The following is a 15,550-nucleotide window of genomic DNA, read 5'->3' on the forward strand; positions in this document are numbered from 1 at the left end:
TGAACATAAGTGCTATTTAATACAAACACGCTAAAAGAAAAAGAAAGACAGAGAAGGCAGATGCACCGAAATAGGGTCAATAGCGCCAAAACAATGTTGAAAGCGCCAAAACAGTGTCAAAAGTGCTAAACTTGATACAATAGTGCTATTGTAAGAACAATAGCGCTAGAACAACAAGTATCGATAGAGCTAGAACGAGTTCAATAGCACTAAAGCGCAACCTGTGTGACAATTTCAACATTCAAACATGTTATTGGTTAAAAAAAAAAATGATCTTTTTGGTGTTTGGATTCACGTCGAGTTCACCAAATGATGCCCTGCAAAATGGACAAGGTTAGTCTGAGATAAATAACACACACACAAGAAACCGTTAGTGTTAATCAATCAAAAACTAATCTAAACAGGCATATCAAAAGAGATACTAAAAACATGAAAGCATATTTAACTAAAGAAGCAAATATGATGAGGCATCTCCAAATACCTCCTAACATGCTCTTAGCTTCTTCTCCTTTGTTCCTCTCCTCTCCAAGTTCCAAAATAGTGTAGCTCTCAGCAGCTTTTTGCACTATGGATGCTTATGGAGGATTGAGATTTGAGTATTTTTCTTCAAATGGGAAATGAAGAACTAAAATACTAGATGTTATTAAAATGATTGTTTTTAACTAAAATAACAAAGATATTAGTTTGCTATGCTAAATGCTCTCTAAAATGCCTATAGGTTAAATGCATACAAGTTTTCAAGATCTGGATTATGAAGAAATGGGCTCTATTTATAGGGAAAATGGAACAATGGATGGTTGAGATTGAGTAATCTCAACAAGGGTTAGGATTGAATGATTTCAAATCCATGTGAGAGATTTCAACCCAATCCCAGGATGACAAGTGTCAATGTGAGATAGGTTGAGAAGAGAGGGAATAAGCATTAAATGCTTGACATGACTTTGGGAGTTAAAGTCAAGGTTAATTGAATAAATAAACTCTTTATTCAAAGAATAAAGCTTTTATCCAATGGATAAACTTTTGTGCAAAGGCAAGAAGGATAAATATGGTCAAAGCAATAAATGCTTGGGGGGACAAGTTTGAAATAACCATAAATGGTTATGTAAGAGCCATAAATGGTCATGTAAGAGCCATTAGTGGTTTTTGAAGACTTTGGGGGTTAATTTGTTGAACACACAAAGCATTAAATGATTTTCAAAGACTTTTGAAGTCTTTGAGAAGTGACTTCATTTTGCTTAGGAATGTGACAATAATTAGGGGATGGATTAGGCTAATTAGGAAGGGGTTAGAAGAATCTAGAAGGGGATTAGATTTTGCAATTGAATTTGGTGGGTGAGGGAAAATAGGATTTTTATTAAAATAAAATTAGTTTATTTCAATAAATGAGTGCAAGTTGCATTTGTAGGAAAATGCAAGTGGGGGGGATAATGATTTAAATAAATGTTTTTATTTAATTTATTTAAAAGAGGAATAGGGGGATTTAATTAAATAAATAGATTTTATTTATTTAATTGATTGGAATTTGATTTAATGAATTAATTAAAATAAATTGAATAATTTATTTAATTAATAGAAGAATGTTTGGCGATGAATTAATTAAATATTAATTTAATTAATTGATGGCTAGTGGATTTTTAATTAAATAAATAGCAAATATTCATTTAATTAAGCTGGATAGATTTGTGTGACTACACATACATATATGCATATATATACATGTATCATGGTAAAAAAAATATGAGTTCACTTGTACTAATAAGTTAAGTGAGCTCATGGACAAAAATAACTCGAATGTATATGTATATGTATATGTGTTTGTATATGTATATGTGTCTGTATATGTATATGATTTGAATTGATTTGATTAATTGATTTGAATTAGTTTGATTGATTCATTGAATTGGATTGAATCGATTTGATTAATTGATTTGAATTAATTTGATAAATTAATTGAATTGATTCGATTAATTGATTTGAATTAATTAATTGATTTGAATCACTTTTTGATTTTAATTAATTGATTGATTTGAATCTCTTTTTTATTTAAATTGATTAGACTAATTTAATAATTAAATCAACAATTCACCTAACTAATTGAATTGATTTAATTTGATTAATTCATTGGATTTATTTGAATTGATTTGAATTAGTTTTATTAATTCATTGAATTGATTTTAATTGATTTTAATTAATTACTTGATTTAAATCACTTTTTGATTTGATTAATTTAATAATTAAATCAACAATTCAACTAACTAAATCAAATCAAGAATTAACAATTCAACTAACTAATTGATTTAATAATTCAATTTATTAAATCAACAATTCAACTAACTAAATATCAAGATTTATCATCTAAAATAGCATGATCAATTCTATGTAACTTGAATTAATTATAAAAATATAACATAGACACATAGACACGTGTAATAAAAAAAATTAATCTCATTCAATAGTTACATGTATCTAATATGTATATAATCTCATCAAACAAGTGTCAGATACATATATGTAGAAAAAATTCATGCATTGTACATATAATCTCATCAAAAAATGATAATGTATAAACTATGTCGGTCTACCCTTCACTGATCCATGTCCTAAATGTTGTCCCTACACAAGAAAGTACATGTAAACGTAAGCACACCTATATATAAGCACATTCAAATACTAGCTAACTATAAGGATGCTAATTTTACTTTGACATAAGTACATGCAAATTTTACCTAGTCTGATCCATCATCTGCACCACCAAAGTGTACATGGGCCACAAGTATCCGAGATGAAGAACTCAAATGTGGTCCATGAACCTAGATCATATATAATTAAAAATTAAAATTGTGTTAACTAAGAATTTTGAAGTTGAAATCAACTATTTAAAATTAATTAAATAATATGACCTTATAGAAAAAAACAATGTGTACCTGATTGTGACCATGTGCAGGAGTAGAAGGAGTCTTCAAAACTCCTAATGTCTCCAATCTAATAGGATGTTGTATATAATTCAAAATTCAAATTGTATTAAATATTTTGAAGTTGAAATCCACTATTCAAAATCAAATAAATAATATGACCTTACAAAAAAAACAATGTGTACTACCTCACAAGATTCGAAGGCTCTCCTGGTCCTGCTGACCTTAGATGAATGGAAGGACACATAGTCAACATCTATATCCAATGATGCATCCTCTAAAATATCAATAAGAAGATTTTTGTAGTGACCGTGAGCTAGAGCAGGAGGTGTAAAAATAATAGGAAACAACGGTGTAGGTCGTGGTGCCTCAAGTATCAGATCATCTAGTGTAGGCTGAGGAGGAGGTGTGGGATCAACTAATGTATGTGGTGGAGGGGTTGTAGGATGCACTAGTGTATACACCTAAAAATGGTCTGAAGATAATTAATTAAATAAGCAATTGTTTAATTAATCCCCCTTCCTAATTTAATTGAATTCACTAAGCAATTTGATTAAATTCCCCCTTTTCTCTACTTATTAATAAATCTAAGGATTTATTTAATAAGTTCATTTTCATAATCCCCTTTAATTAATTAATTCCCCCCATCAAATTCATCATCAAATTAATTTCTTCTAAATCCCCTAATTAACTAAAACAAATCAATAATGAGTTGTTGAGATTAATTAGCCTTTTCCTATTATTTGAATTTTTAAAATTCAAATTCTCCTAACTTCTAACCACCTAACCTAACCCCTTCTAAACCTAACTCATTCCATCTAACCTTGGGTTTAATTAACTCCATCCTAGCTTGCACATCCTAACCACCATACTAACCACCTAACCTAACCCCTTCTAAACCTAACTCATTCCATCTAACCTTGGGTTTAATTAACTCCATCCTAACTTGCACATCCTAATCACCATGTCCCCTTTCCTTGAACACTTTACCCTCTCATGAGCAAAGCTTTGTGACTCTTGTCACTAAATGTTCCCTTTCATCCAACCTCTTCTAGAAGCCTCTTGACACTTGTCACCATAGAGATGACAAATGCTCCAAATGTTCCCTTTAATCCAACCTCTTTGCCAACCTCCTCCAATTTAACCATTGATATCTTCAGACTCAATCTTGACCGTTGATTCCTGCCACCTCACCCCTAGCCTTGGAAATCCTATAAATAGACCCCATTTTGGAGTTCAAAGGATCCTGAATCCCATCTCAATTTTCATTTTATGCATTGTTACTATAGGCATATGCAATCTTAGTTTATCATTTTAGCATTGTTATCATTTTCAATTCTAGCTTAAATCTAGCTTATTTTCTAGCATAATCATGGAATCGTGTAGCTTAATCATTATCATTGCTAGCTTAAATGCATCATTTATCATTTAAATCCTCCATTTAAGTGTAGTCAAGTCACTGGAATTTGCATAACCAGATCTGAGAGAAAAATTCATACTCACATTTACTAGGAGGTGATAGATCGATTAGATATGGTTTATCTTTCTTTGCTTTATTTGCTAACCATGCTTGTAATGATCTATTGAGTGTTTTGTGTTGCAAGAATAGGTATACACTTCACAGGAATGACATTTTGGCACCCACCATGGGGGGCCATAATTATCATTTTTGGCCTCTCAAGCTTCAACAAAACTTCATCTCTGTCGGATCTTGATTTAGAATGTCATACGAGTTGATTTTCCAACTCGTACAATGTTCCTTTTAGGCTAGGACGAAACCTAATCTTGACTCGTATCAGGTGAATTTTGTGTCGTACGAGCTCATTTACCTTGTCGTACGAGATCTAAAGTTGTGTCGTATGAATTTCTGACTAAATATATTATGACTCGTATTCGTTTGTTTCTGTGTCATACGAGCCTATTTTGGCTTGTGTCTGAGATCTAAATGTGTGTCATTTCAGCTCATAAATCATGTCGTACGAGTCTCTACCTCTATGATTTTAAAATAAACTACATTTTAGGGTTTTCTATTTTTAATCCGAACTTTACTAATGCTAACCCTGACTTGTTTGTGAAATTTTTGGCAACTTAACTCTTTTTTGCAGAACGATTGATGAAGATACGCTTGTCAAAGACCAAATTCAAAACACATCAATGACTACTAACGGATTTATTTTGTAGGTTGCCTAAAAGAATTCAACAAAACTTTGTGTATTCCTTAAAGTTTTTTAGGCACACTTGATTTTGCTAAAGGAATGAACAATCATGTATTTTGTGTCTTTGATGATAAGCAAGTATGCTCTCACCTTTCTTAGGTGATTAGAAAGCCAGACTCATCTTTCGCTTTCATTAGTGCATTTCTTTAGCAGGCCTGCCCTCCCGAGGAGTTAATAACTCTTAAAGCCATTATGGTCGGTGTGAGGGGAACAACCTAAGTGGGAACGGCTAACGTCAAGTAATCCAACCTACTATAAAATAAATGTGATTTGATGAAAATCAAGTCAACGGCAGTGCTTGGGAATAGCTCTCCTCTATACCTTTGGGTATAGAAAACCTTGGTTTTCAAGGCGGGGAGATCTCTTAATTGAGTATTATACCCCGATGCACCAAACGGATCCCTTACTAGTTCTGGTTAAATTAGCAGCTACTCGATTCACCTCCGAAAGGGTGATTATCTTTGTACAAGAGAGATAGTAACTCTCCCAAGATACTTGCCATATCGTGCCCCCATTAGCATTTGGAGTCGGACAATATGGCATTGAGAATCCATTGTGTGAGAATCAACAACCGTATTCTGATTAGCTATTGGGTGTGTCCCTAAGTTTGCAAGCAAAGGTTTTCTCTCCTCAGCCAACTTCTTTAGGGTTAGCATGCTTGTGGTCACTTATCATATCACGTGTTTACTGTGTATTCATCCCTAGATTAAAAAATCAGACATCTAAAACTGGAAAACATAAGCAAAACATCAAAATTCACTAATCCAAATTCGACAAAACAAACTTTTTTTTTATCTCTGCTCTGTTATCTGTCGTACGAGTCAGGTTCTTTGTCGTACTATCTGGTGATTTTTTGTATGGTTTAGAAATAAATGTCGTATGAAACTAAGCCTTTTACATGAATTTTTGATTTGTCGTTTGGTCTTATATCTCTTGTCGTTCTGGACTCTATAATCTGTCGTACGAGTCTGTTTTTATTAGTCTAGAGCTACCACTTTGCATGACTTTTTTAGGTCTGTCATTTCTACTTGGTCAATTTATAGTATTCATAAACATCTATTATCTATCGCTTTGTGCTTGTATTGTCTCCTTTTTTGGCTTGGTCAAGTTATCGTCCATCAAAATCAAACTTTAGAACATAAACACCTTAATATTTTCAAGTGCTCACCCCCAAACAAGTTCAAGATCTAAACATCTCAAAGTGCATTATCACCCTCTTTGGTAAACTGATCACTTAAACATAGTTTCTCATCGAGATCTATCATTCTCTATCATGAAACTAAAACGTTTGGTCAGGATAATCTTGTCCCATATCGTAGGATATATCATTCCTACTGGACTTGGTTCTTATCAAATCATCATCATTGCACTCCAAAACCGAAGATCAAAAAACTTGAAAACCTTTAAACACTTGAACCATCTTTTTGTGTCATATTGCGCTATCACATTTACTTTGACAATTGATCATTTATCAAAACAACTTTTTAGACAATCGAATCCTAGCAAAATAACACACGTGTATGCCCATTTTAACTAGAGCTCAGAGACGAAGAATCGTAGAGATGGAAATCAAAACATTGGAAACAATTGAAGAGAATATAACCATGAAACATGAAGAGGAAATACAAGTTGAAGGAGAAATAACAGAACAAAATATCAGAGACATCAATTCAACAAATTTATGCAGAAATTATTGGAGGGAGAAAAAGAAAAGTATTTCCTAATGTTAGCTAGATCTGGTGCTACACTCCACCAAGATTTTGATGTGAACAAATTGACACAAAAGAAAAGTGACCCTCCCCCTAATAATGAACAAAATGAGGATATTTTTGGTCTCCACATGAATGACACGTCAATTCCCAATAACACCAGAACCAATGAAGAAACCTACATACCCAAAAGAGATGAAGTAGAAATTTTGAATAACATTCAATCCAACAAAGATACAAGAAGGACTAGAGATGAAACAAGACGAGATCCAGATCCTCCTAGAATGCAAAATCATGGTCATACAAGAACAAACCATGTTGATAATCCTATCACAACTCTCACACAACAACTACAAGCAATGCAAACACAAATTCAAGATATGCAAAGAGGAGATGTTATACGATACTCACTACAAGAAATTTGTCCTTATCCATTCAACAAAAACCTAAACATGATACCATTTCCTATAGGTTTTGAAACTCCCAGATATGAAAAATATGATGGAAGCACTGACCCTCAAGATCATATATGAGAATTTTGCACAATGAGTATGGATTTTGCACATGAGGATACCTACTTAATGAGATTATTTTCGAAAAGCTTAACTGGACTAGCTATGGAATGGTTCTCCAAACTTTCATGTGGAATCAGATCATTCTCAGAATTGGTGGATAAGTTTGTTTCACAATACTCTTACAACATAAAACATGAAGTAACAATGCTAGACCTATGTAATGCCAAACAAAAGAGTGGAGAACCTTTCATGACATTTTTACAACAATGGATATGGTTAGCTTCGCAGTATCCTCATATAGTGCCAGAATACAAAAAAATGGACATATTCATTGATAACTTAAATGATCAAATGAGTTATTACTTAAAAATGCAACGAAATCAAAGTTTTGGAAAAATGATTGATAACGGACTCTGAATGGAGGAAGCCATGATAAATAAAGGTGAATTGAAAATATACAAAGGAGTCCATCCTCCTAACAACAAGAATAACAAAAACCACAATGATAAACCAAAGTTTTGGAATAGAAATTGAAATGTTGTCAACGATGGAATAGTGGATAACAATAATGTGAAACCAAAACAACCAATTTTTAATTTATCCACTCACTTAGCAGCAGCGCAGCAAAACAACAATCACCAAAAAGCAACTATCAAAACTTTCTTTAGAAGACAATTTACAAACATTGGTGAAACCCTTGGGTCAACACTAAAGACACTTCTCACGAACAAATTGATCACTTTACCAGAAGAAAGGAACAATGAACCTCAAATCAAACCACCTTGGTGGAATGATAACCATTATTGTGATTTCCATCGAAACAAGGGACATCACACAGATAGTTGTCAAAAGTTGAAACATATCATACAAGATATGATTGATAATGGAGTAATAACTATAGCTAGACATACAACAAACGAATCTCACACAGATAGTTGTCAGAAGTTGAAACATATCATACAAGATATGATTGATAATGGAGTAATAACTATAGCTAGACATACAACAAACGAATCTCACACAGCTTTTAAAACTCCACTTCCAAACTATGAGAAAGGTGAATCATCAACAAAAAACAATGTTAAGGGTAAAGCGAAGGTGAACTACTCTCATACATATGATAATGTGGTGAACGTGATTGTAGTTAAAGAAAAAAAAATCAAGAACATGCTCATACTATCACAAGAAGCAAAGCCAAAGTTGTTTTTTCGGGTCCTACAACAAACACATCATCCACTACCAAACAATACAACCTAGTGGAGCAATTGCAGAAAACACCCACACAAATATCCATCTTAGAATTATTAAAGCTTTCACTTGCCCACAAAGAAATTCTTGAAAAAGCATTAATCGATACAACAATATCCAAAGATCTTGATAATCAATTCCAAACCATGGTGGGACACCTCACAACCCCTCATTGCTTATCATTCACTAAAGAAGATGACATGTCCTTGCAACATCCACACAATGCTCCTTTACATATTGAATTCCTCATTCACAAAACGTGCGTTAAACATGTTCTAATAGATGGTGGAGCTAGCCTAAATATCTATTCATTAATTCTTATTTGTGTCTTAGGATATTCAGAAGATGCAATTGATGTATGGAAAAGGATCACCATAAAAGCCTATGATGAAGAAGAATGTTCCTCCAAGGGAATTGTGATACTACTCATCAGAGTGGGACCTTTGCAGAATGACACAGCATGCCAAGTTCTAGATTTGGACTTATCATATAATGTACTCTTGAGAAGACCCTGGATACATGACTTGCAAGTTGTCCCATCAACATATCACCAGTGTGTAAAATTTACCTACAATGGGAAGTAAATCACAATATCTACAGATTCAAATCCATTTCAATATTACAACAATCTAAAAATGGCCCAAGAAGTCATTGTTCCACATAATAGGGAGGCATCATCTTCGAGCACGTAATCCAAAGAACAATCATTTGCTTCAATTCTATCAAGTATGGAAAAACAAATGCAGCTAAGAGATAGAGGGAATAGTGAATATTCAATATCACAATTACCACTTTCTCCTAAATCCTTTGGAAAACCATCAAACTCTAAACAACAACCAATTGTGAAACATCTTCTGATATTTGATGGAGCATTTGTTAGTGCTGGAACCTTATTAGAGGAAACTGAAGACAAATATGTGCTACATTGGCTATACAAGGACGAAGAATGTCAACAAAAGATTAACAATGTCCCCATACCTACAAAAAAGTATGGAAAAGGATTTAACATTCTTCAAAGGATGGGATACATTGGAACAGGTCCTATAGGAAAAAGAAAAGAAGGTATCTCAGAACCTATTCAACCTTACACTCAGCAGACTATTGACAAAAAAAGCTTAGGGTATGGACAAGTTACTCTACCAGAAGGCACATCTCTTAGTCAACAACAAGAGAAATATGAAAATAGATAAGAACAACTAGCAATTGAAAGAGAAGAAACATAAGCAACAAACACAAGCAAACATGAAATGGGAAAAGAAGCAAGCTTCAAATCAACAAGAGAAACAAACTAAAAGCATCTCTCAATCAGCATTAAATCTAAATCAAAACAAGAAAGAAGCTAATATAAGTCCAGGAGAACTCATAGAAAAGTTGACATAACTTAATCTCAAACCTGAAGAAGTTGAATATGAAAGAAGAAAAGACATAGCCAAAAAAGAAGAAGAAATGCTATATGAACAAACCTGTAGATTGCAAGCTGCAAGTGATACAGATTCTAATGAATGGGAATGGAATTCCTATCACTCTGAAGAATCAATTGAAGAAAATTGCTTTGAAGGAGATGTAGGAGTCGATGTAGTTCACACATATGCAAGAAAAATGTCAAGAACTAGTTCACTTGAATTAGAATCACATTCGGCTGACTTGGACTTAACCGAGGACGATCATGAATTTCTTACGTGAGGTCATTCTGATGAGAGTATCATTCTAGACATCAACACACATATTGAAAATTTTGATACATCCATCATGACCCTTGAAACCCTCGAAACATCCCAACTTGAAGATCCCCTACCTCTAATCCACCTCGAACTTATAGATTGGGAAAATGAAGGACATACCGCCATTGATACCTTTCCAAATAACCATACCATATCTGTACATCTTAATGCAATCGAACCCTTAACAACTCTCACCAAGAATTTCAGCAACACATCTTCCAGTCAAGTGGGTGCCAAATATCCTAGTTGGAATAGTGAAAATAAAGAAAAGAATATCAAGTCTAATGCTAAAAACTAGTTATTGGCAACATTAGATTAGGAAAAAGTAAATAGAAAGGACGCATCTAATGGTAAAAACCTCCTTGAGGCACTGGAAAATGGGAGATTTGACACTCTACCTAAGCACTATCAAGAAAGGTCATCCATTTTGATCAAACCAACAGAGGCAGTTAACATTGGCACAACAGAGCAACCAAAGATTCTTCATCCAACGACTTCTCTGTCTGAGCAAGAAATGCAACAATATGTGGAATTCTTCAAATGACGGCAAATAAATTTTGCCTAGTCATATGTAGACATGCCAGGGTTAGATCCAGAGCTTATTATGCATCATTTAAATGTTAGCCCAGAAGCCAAACCAGTCAAATAGAAGTTAAGGAAAATGCATCTGCATATCACTCTCCTAGTCAAATCTGAACTAAAAAAATTATGGGATGTAGGATTCATCAGACCTGTAGCATATCCTCAATGGGTATCCAACATTGTTCATGTTTCAAAACTAGATAAAAGTATCAGAATGTGCACAGATTTCAGAGATCTTAATAATGCATGTCCAAAGGATGATTTTCCTTTGCCTAACATCGACATCATTGTAGATTTAACTGCTGGACACTCCATGTTTTCTTTAATGGATGGTTTCTCCAGATACAATCAGATCAAAATAGCACCCAAAGACCAAGAAAATACAGCATTCACATGTCCATGGAGTACTTTCTACTGGAACGTCATGCCTTTTGGATTAAAGAACGCAGGTGCTACATATCAAAGAGATATGATAACTATATTTCATGACATGATGCATACATTCGTGGAAGACTATGTGGATGACATATTGGCTAAATCATACAACAGAGAAGAACATATAGAGATATTGGAAAATATCTTTGATCGGTTAGAACAATACAAGCTAAGGCTAAATCCTAAGAAATGTGTCATTGGTGTCACTTCAGGCAAGTTATTGGGATACATTGTTTCAGCTAGAGGTATCAAAGTGGATCCAGCTAAGGTAAAAGAAATCATGGAAATGACATCTCCCAAGAATATCAGTCAACTAAGATCACTCCAAGGAAGACTCCAGTCAATCAGAAGATTTGTTGCTCAACTAGCAGATAAATGTCAACCATTTACTCATCTATTGTACAAAAATGTTCAGTTCAAGTGGGACCATCAATGTGAGGACACATTCAACAAGATCAAGGTTTATCTCATACAACCACATGTCCTAATGTCACCAATTACAAGAAAGTCATTGTTACTCTATGTATTGACCACCGAAGCATCATTAGGATTTTTGCTTGCACAATAGGATAATGAAGGAAAAGAATGAGCTATCTACTACATCAGCAGAACACTAGTAGGGTACGAGATCAACTATTCACCAACAAAAAAAGCATGCTTGGCAGTAGTTTTTGCTTCTCAAAAATTATGACACTATCTACTATCTCACTCCATCAAGTTGATAGGTAAAATCGATCCTCTAAAATATTTACTCAGCAAAGCAACATTAATAGGACGACTAGTAAAATGGATCATGACTCTAAGCGAGTTTGATATTGAGTATGTTGACAGAAAATCTATAAAAGGACAAGTTATTGCAGACCAACTAGCAAAGGCACCACTTCAAGATGATCATCCTTTACACATTGAATTTCCTGATGCTGATATCCTAACAGTCACAACAAAAACATGGCAATTATACTTTGATGGTTCATATACACAAGATGGATCAGGAGCAAGTATTCTATTTATCACACTACAATCCCAAAAGCATACAAATTAAGCTTTTCATGCACCAACAACACAGTAGAATATGAAGCTTTGCTTACAGGTATCAAAATGGCTATATAATGGAACATTACACAACTTCAAGTCTTTGGAGACTCTCAACTCGTCATTAATCAAATTAATGATGACTATCAAACAAAGGACAAAAAAGTAATACATTATAAAAAGATGGTTGATGATATCAAGAAATACTTTATCGAAATAACTTTTGAGCAAATTCCAAGGAATGACAACAAAGCAGCAGATGCCATGGCTACACTTGCTTCTCTACTTCAGACACAAGAAAATCAACAATGTTATGAATTCCTGGTTGAAGAGTTGTTTTACTCTGCCTATAATTGTCCGGATTCCCAAACTATCTATCACCTTATGAGGCATGATTCCTCCTGCTATGGCCAAACTTACACATACCTGAAAGATAACACCTTACCTCCCAACTTATCAAAGAACCAAAAGAGAAACTTTATTCACCAATCCTCCCATTTTACTCTTGTCGTGGATACCCTATTTAAACAAAGTCTGGATGGTACTCTTGTAAGATGTCTTGAACAAGAAGAATCTGAGAAGGCCTTACATGAAGTCCATAATGACATTTGTGGCACTCATTCAAGTGGTCTTACCCTTTCTAAAAAACTCATACGCTTGGGCTATTTTTGGCCAACTATGGAACGAGATTCTTTTCTTATAGCTAGAACATGCAAAAAATGTCTAATCCATGGGAATTTGATTCATGCACCAGCACAAGAACTTCATGCTTTGGCAACATCTTGGCCTTTTTGTCAATGGGGTCTTGATCTAGTAGGAAAAATAAATCCTTCTTCATCTAATGGTCAAAAATTCATCCTTGTAGCTAGAAAATATTTCATAAAATGGATTGAGGTAGTACCTCTCATAAATATCACAGGAAAAAAAATTGCTGCATTTATCTTGAATTACATCATCTGTCGCTATAGAATACCAATGACCATTATCACTGATAATGGGCGATCATTCAAGAATCAAGATGTACAAGAGCTATGCAATAAATTCAATATTCAACATAGATTCTCCACACCCTACTATCCATAGGGAAATGGGCAAGCAGAAGCATCAAACAAAACTATTTTGAAAATCCTCAAAAAGACAGTGCATGATGCTGGCAAAGATTGGCATATTCAATTAAACCCTACTCTATGGGCTTACTGTACTAGTATCTGCACACCAACAGGTGCCACACCTTTCTCTCTTCTTTATGGATCAGAAGCAATACTACCAATAGAAGTAGAGATACCTTCTCTACGAGTATCATTAAAAGGTCTCATCCCAGATGAAGAACAACGAGTATCTAGATCACAAGACTTAGAATTGATCCATGAATGAAGACAAAATGCCTTTGTTCATTTAAAGGTATAATGTGTTGGAGCTAAAATCATAGGGTCAAACCACAAATTTTTCAAGTAGGGGAACTAGTAATAAAAGAAAATCCATGCAACCAAGCAGATCGAGAAAAGAAAGGAAAGTTTGAACCAAACTAGTTAGGTCCATTTGTGATCACAATAGTATTTGGGTCAAGAGCATATTAGCTATCAACACAGGATGGAGATCAACTTGAAGAACCAATCAATAGCATGCATCTGAAGAATTTTTATGTCTGAAAAAGCAGAAAAATCCAAAAACAATGAAAAAGAAGAAAAAACCCAAAACAAAGAAAAATCCAAAAACAGTGAAAAAGCAAAGAAAATCCAAAAAGATCAAATATGAGAAAAAGTGCAATAAAAACAGATGGTGAAAACCTGGTAAACAGGCACTATCTGTTAGCTAGCTCTTCCATATATTAGTTCATGCATCTGTCTGCTTGCATTCATTTTCCATCAGCGTTGTTCATATGCATCATAAAGCCTTTGTACATACGTAGGCATCCCAGCTAAATCTCTCACCATGGTTTGGATCATTGTGTTAAATTCTGTGAGAAGCAAGAATCGAGCCAGGATCTGGTGTCGGTCATAGATCACATGCAACTCCAAGTAATGGATGATCGAAGATCAAAATAGCTGAATGAAGATAAATCTGATATGAGAGAAAAATAGAGATAAAGAAGAGAATTTAGAGAAGACTCTCACCGAGCTATCACTTAACTAGTGAAGGTGAGAGTATATTGCTTATTATATAGAAAAATAATAGCATATACAATCAAGAGGTGCATTAACTCCCACCTCCATAAAAAGTGGGAGGTTTTACCTACTACCCCATAAAAGGTGGGAGGTTTTTACCTACTTGGTAAATGTCAAAACATGTGGCATAACCTCCTTACATGAAAACAAAAAAGGAGTTATAAGAGGTGGCACATAACGCCAAAAGAGGGTGAGAAACCCAACTACCCCATAACCCACTTAGGAAATGACAAAATAGTGGTTATGAGAGGTGGCACAACAAGCCAAAGGAGGGTGTGTAACTCAACTACCCATGTGAGGTGGAGAGTTACACATGTAGCTAATGTATTTCGCCATGTGTCCTCATATTAACCACAACTAATAACCTAAGCAAGCTTAATAATATATGTGTAGGAAAAATAAATACCCCCTAACATAAGGAAAATAAAAAAACCTACACTAACACCCCCCCTTAAGCGTAGCTTAGGTGGGTGAAAAGATGGGTCCTGGCAAATGAGGCCATGTTAGGTACCCATGTACATAAATATCCCCCCCAAAAGAAGAAGCCCCCCCATAAGAGGAATAGACCCCCCTAAATAGAGAGAGAAAGAATGAAGGACTAAGAAGCCCCTCCTGAAGTAGACACCTTTTGCATCCCAAGCAAAGATCGCAAATGAAGGAACTTGCTTTTGGTGAAAGGTTTGGTGAAGATGTCTGCAGTTTGCTCCGATGTAGAACAATACTTAAGATCAATGATGCCTTCCTGAATGAGCTCCCGAATATAGTGCACATGTATCTCAATGTGTTTCATCCTCTGATGATGAACTGGATTTCTTGAGATCTGTATAGCACTCTGATTATCACAAAAGATGACGGTAGGCTTTCTAACTGGAATACCAAAATCAGTAAGAATATTTTGAAGCCAAATAGCCTCAGTGGTGGCATTGACTGCCCCTCGATACTCGGCCTCTGTCGATGAAAGAGCAATTGCAGACTGCTTCTTGCTCGACCAACAAACTGGACCAGAACCAAGTGA

Source organism: Cryptomeria japonica, chromosome 5 (genome assembly GCF_030272615.1).
Source record: "Cryptomeria japonica chromosome 5, Sugi_1.0, whole genome shotgun sequence".
NCBI classification, from domain to species: Eukaryota; Viridiplantae; Streptophyta; class Pinopsida; order Cupressales; family Cupressaceae; genus Cryptomeria; species Cryptomeria japonica.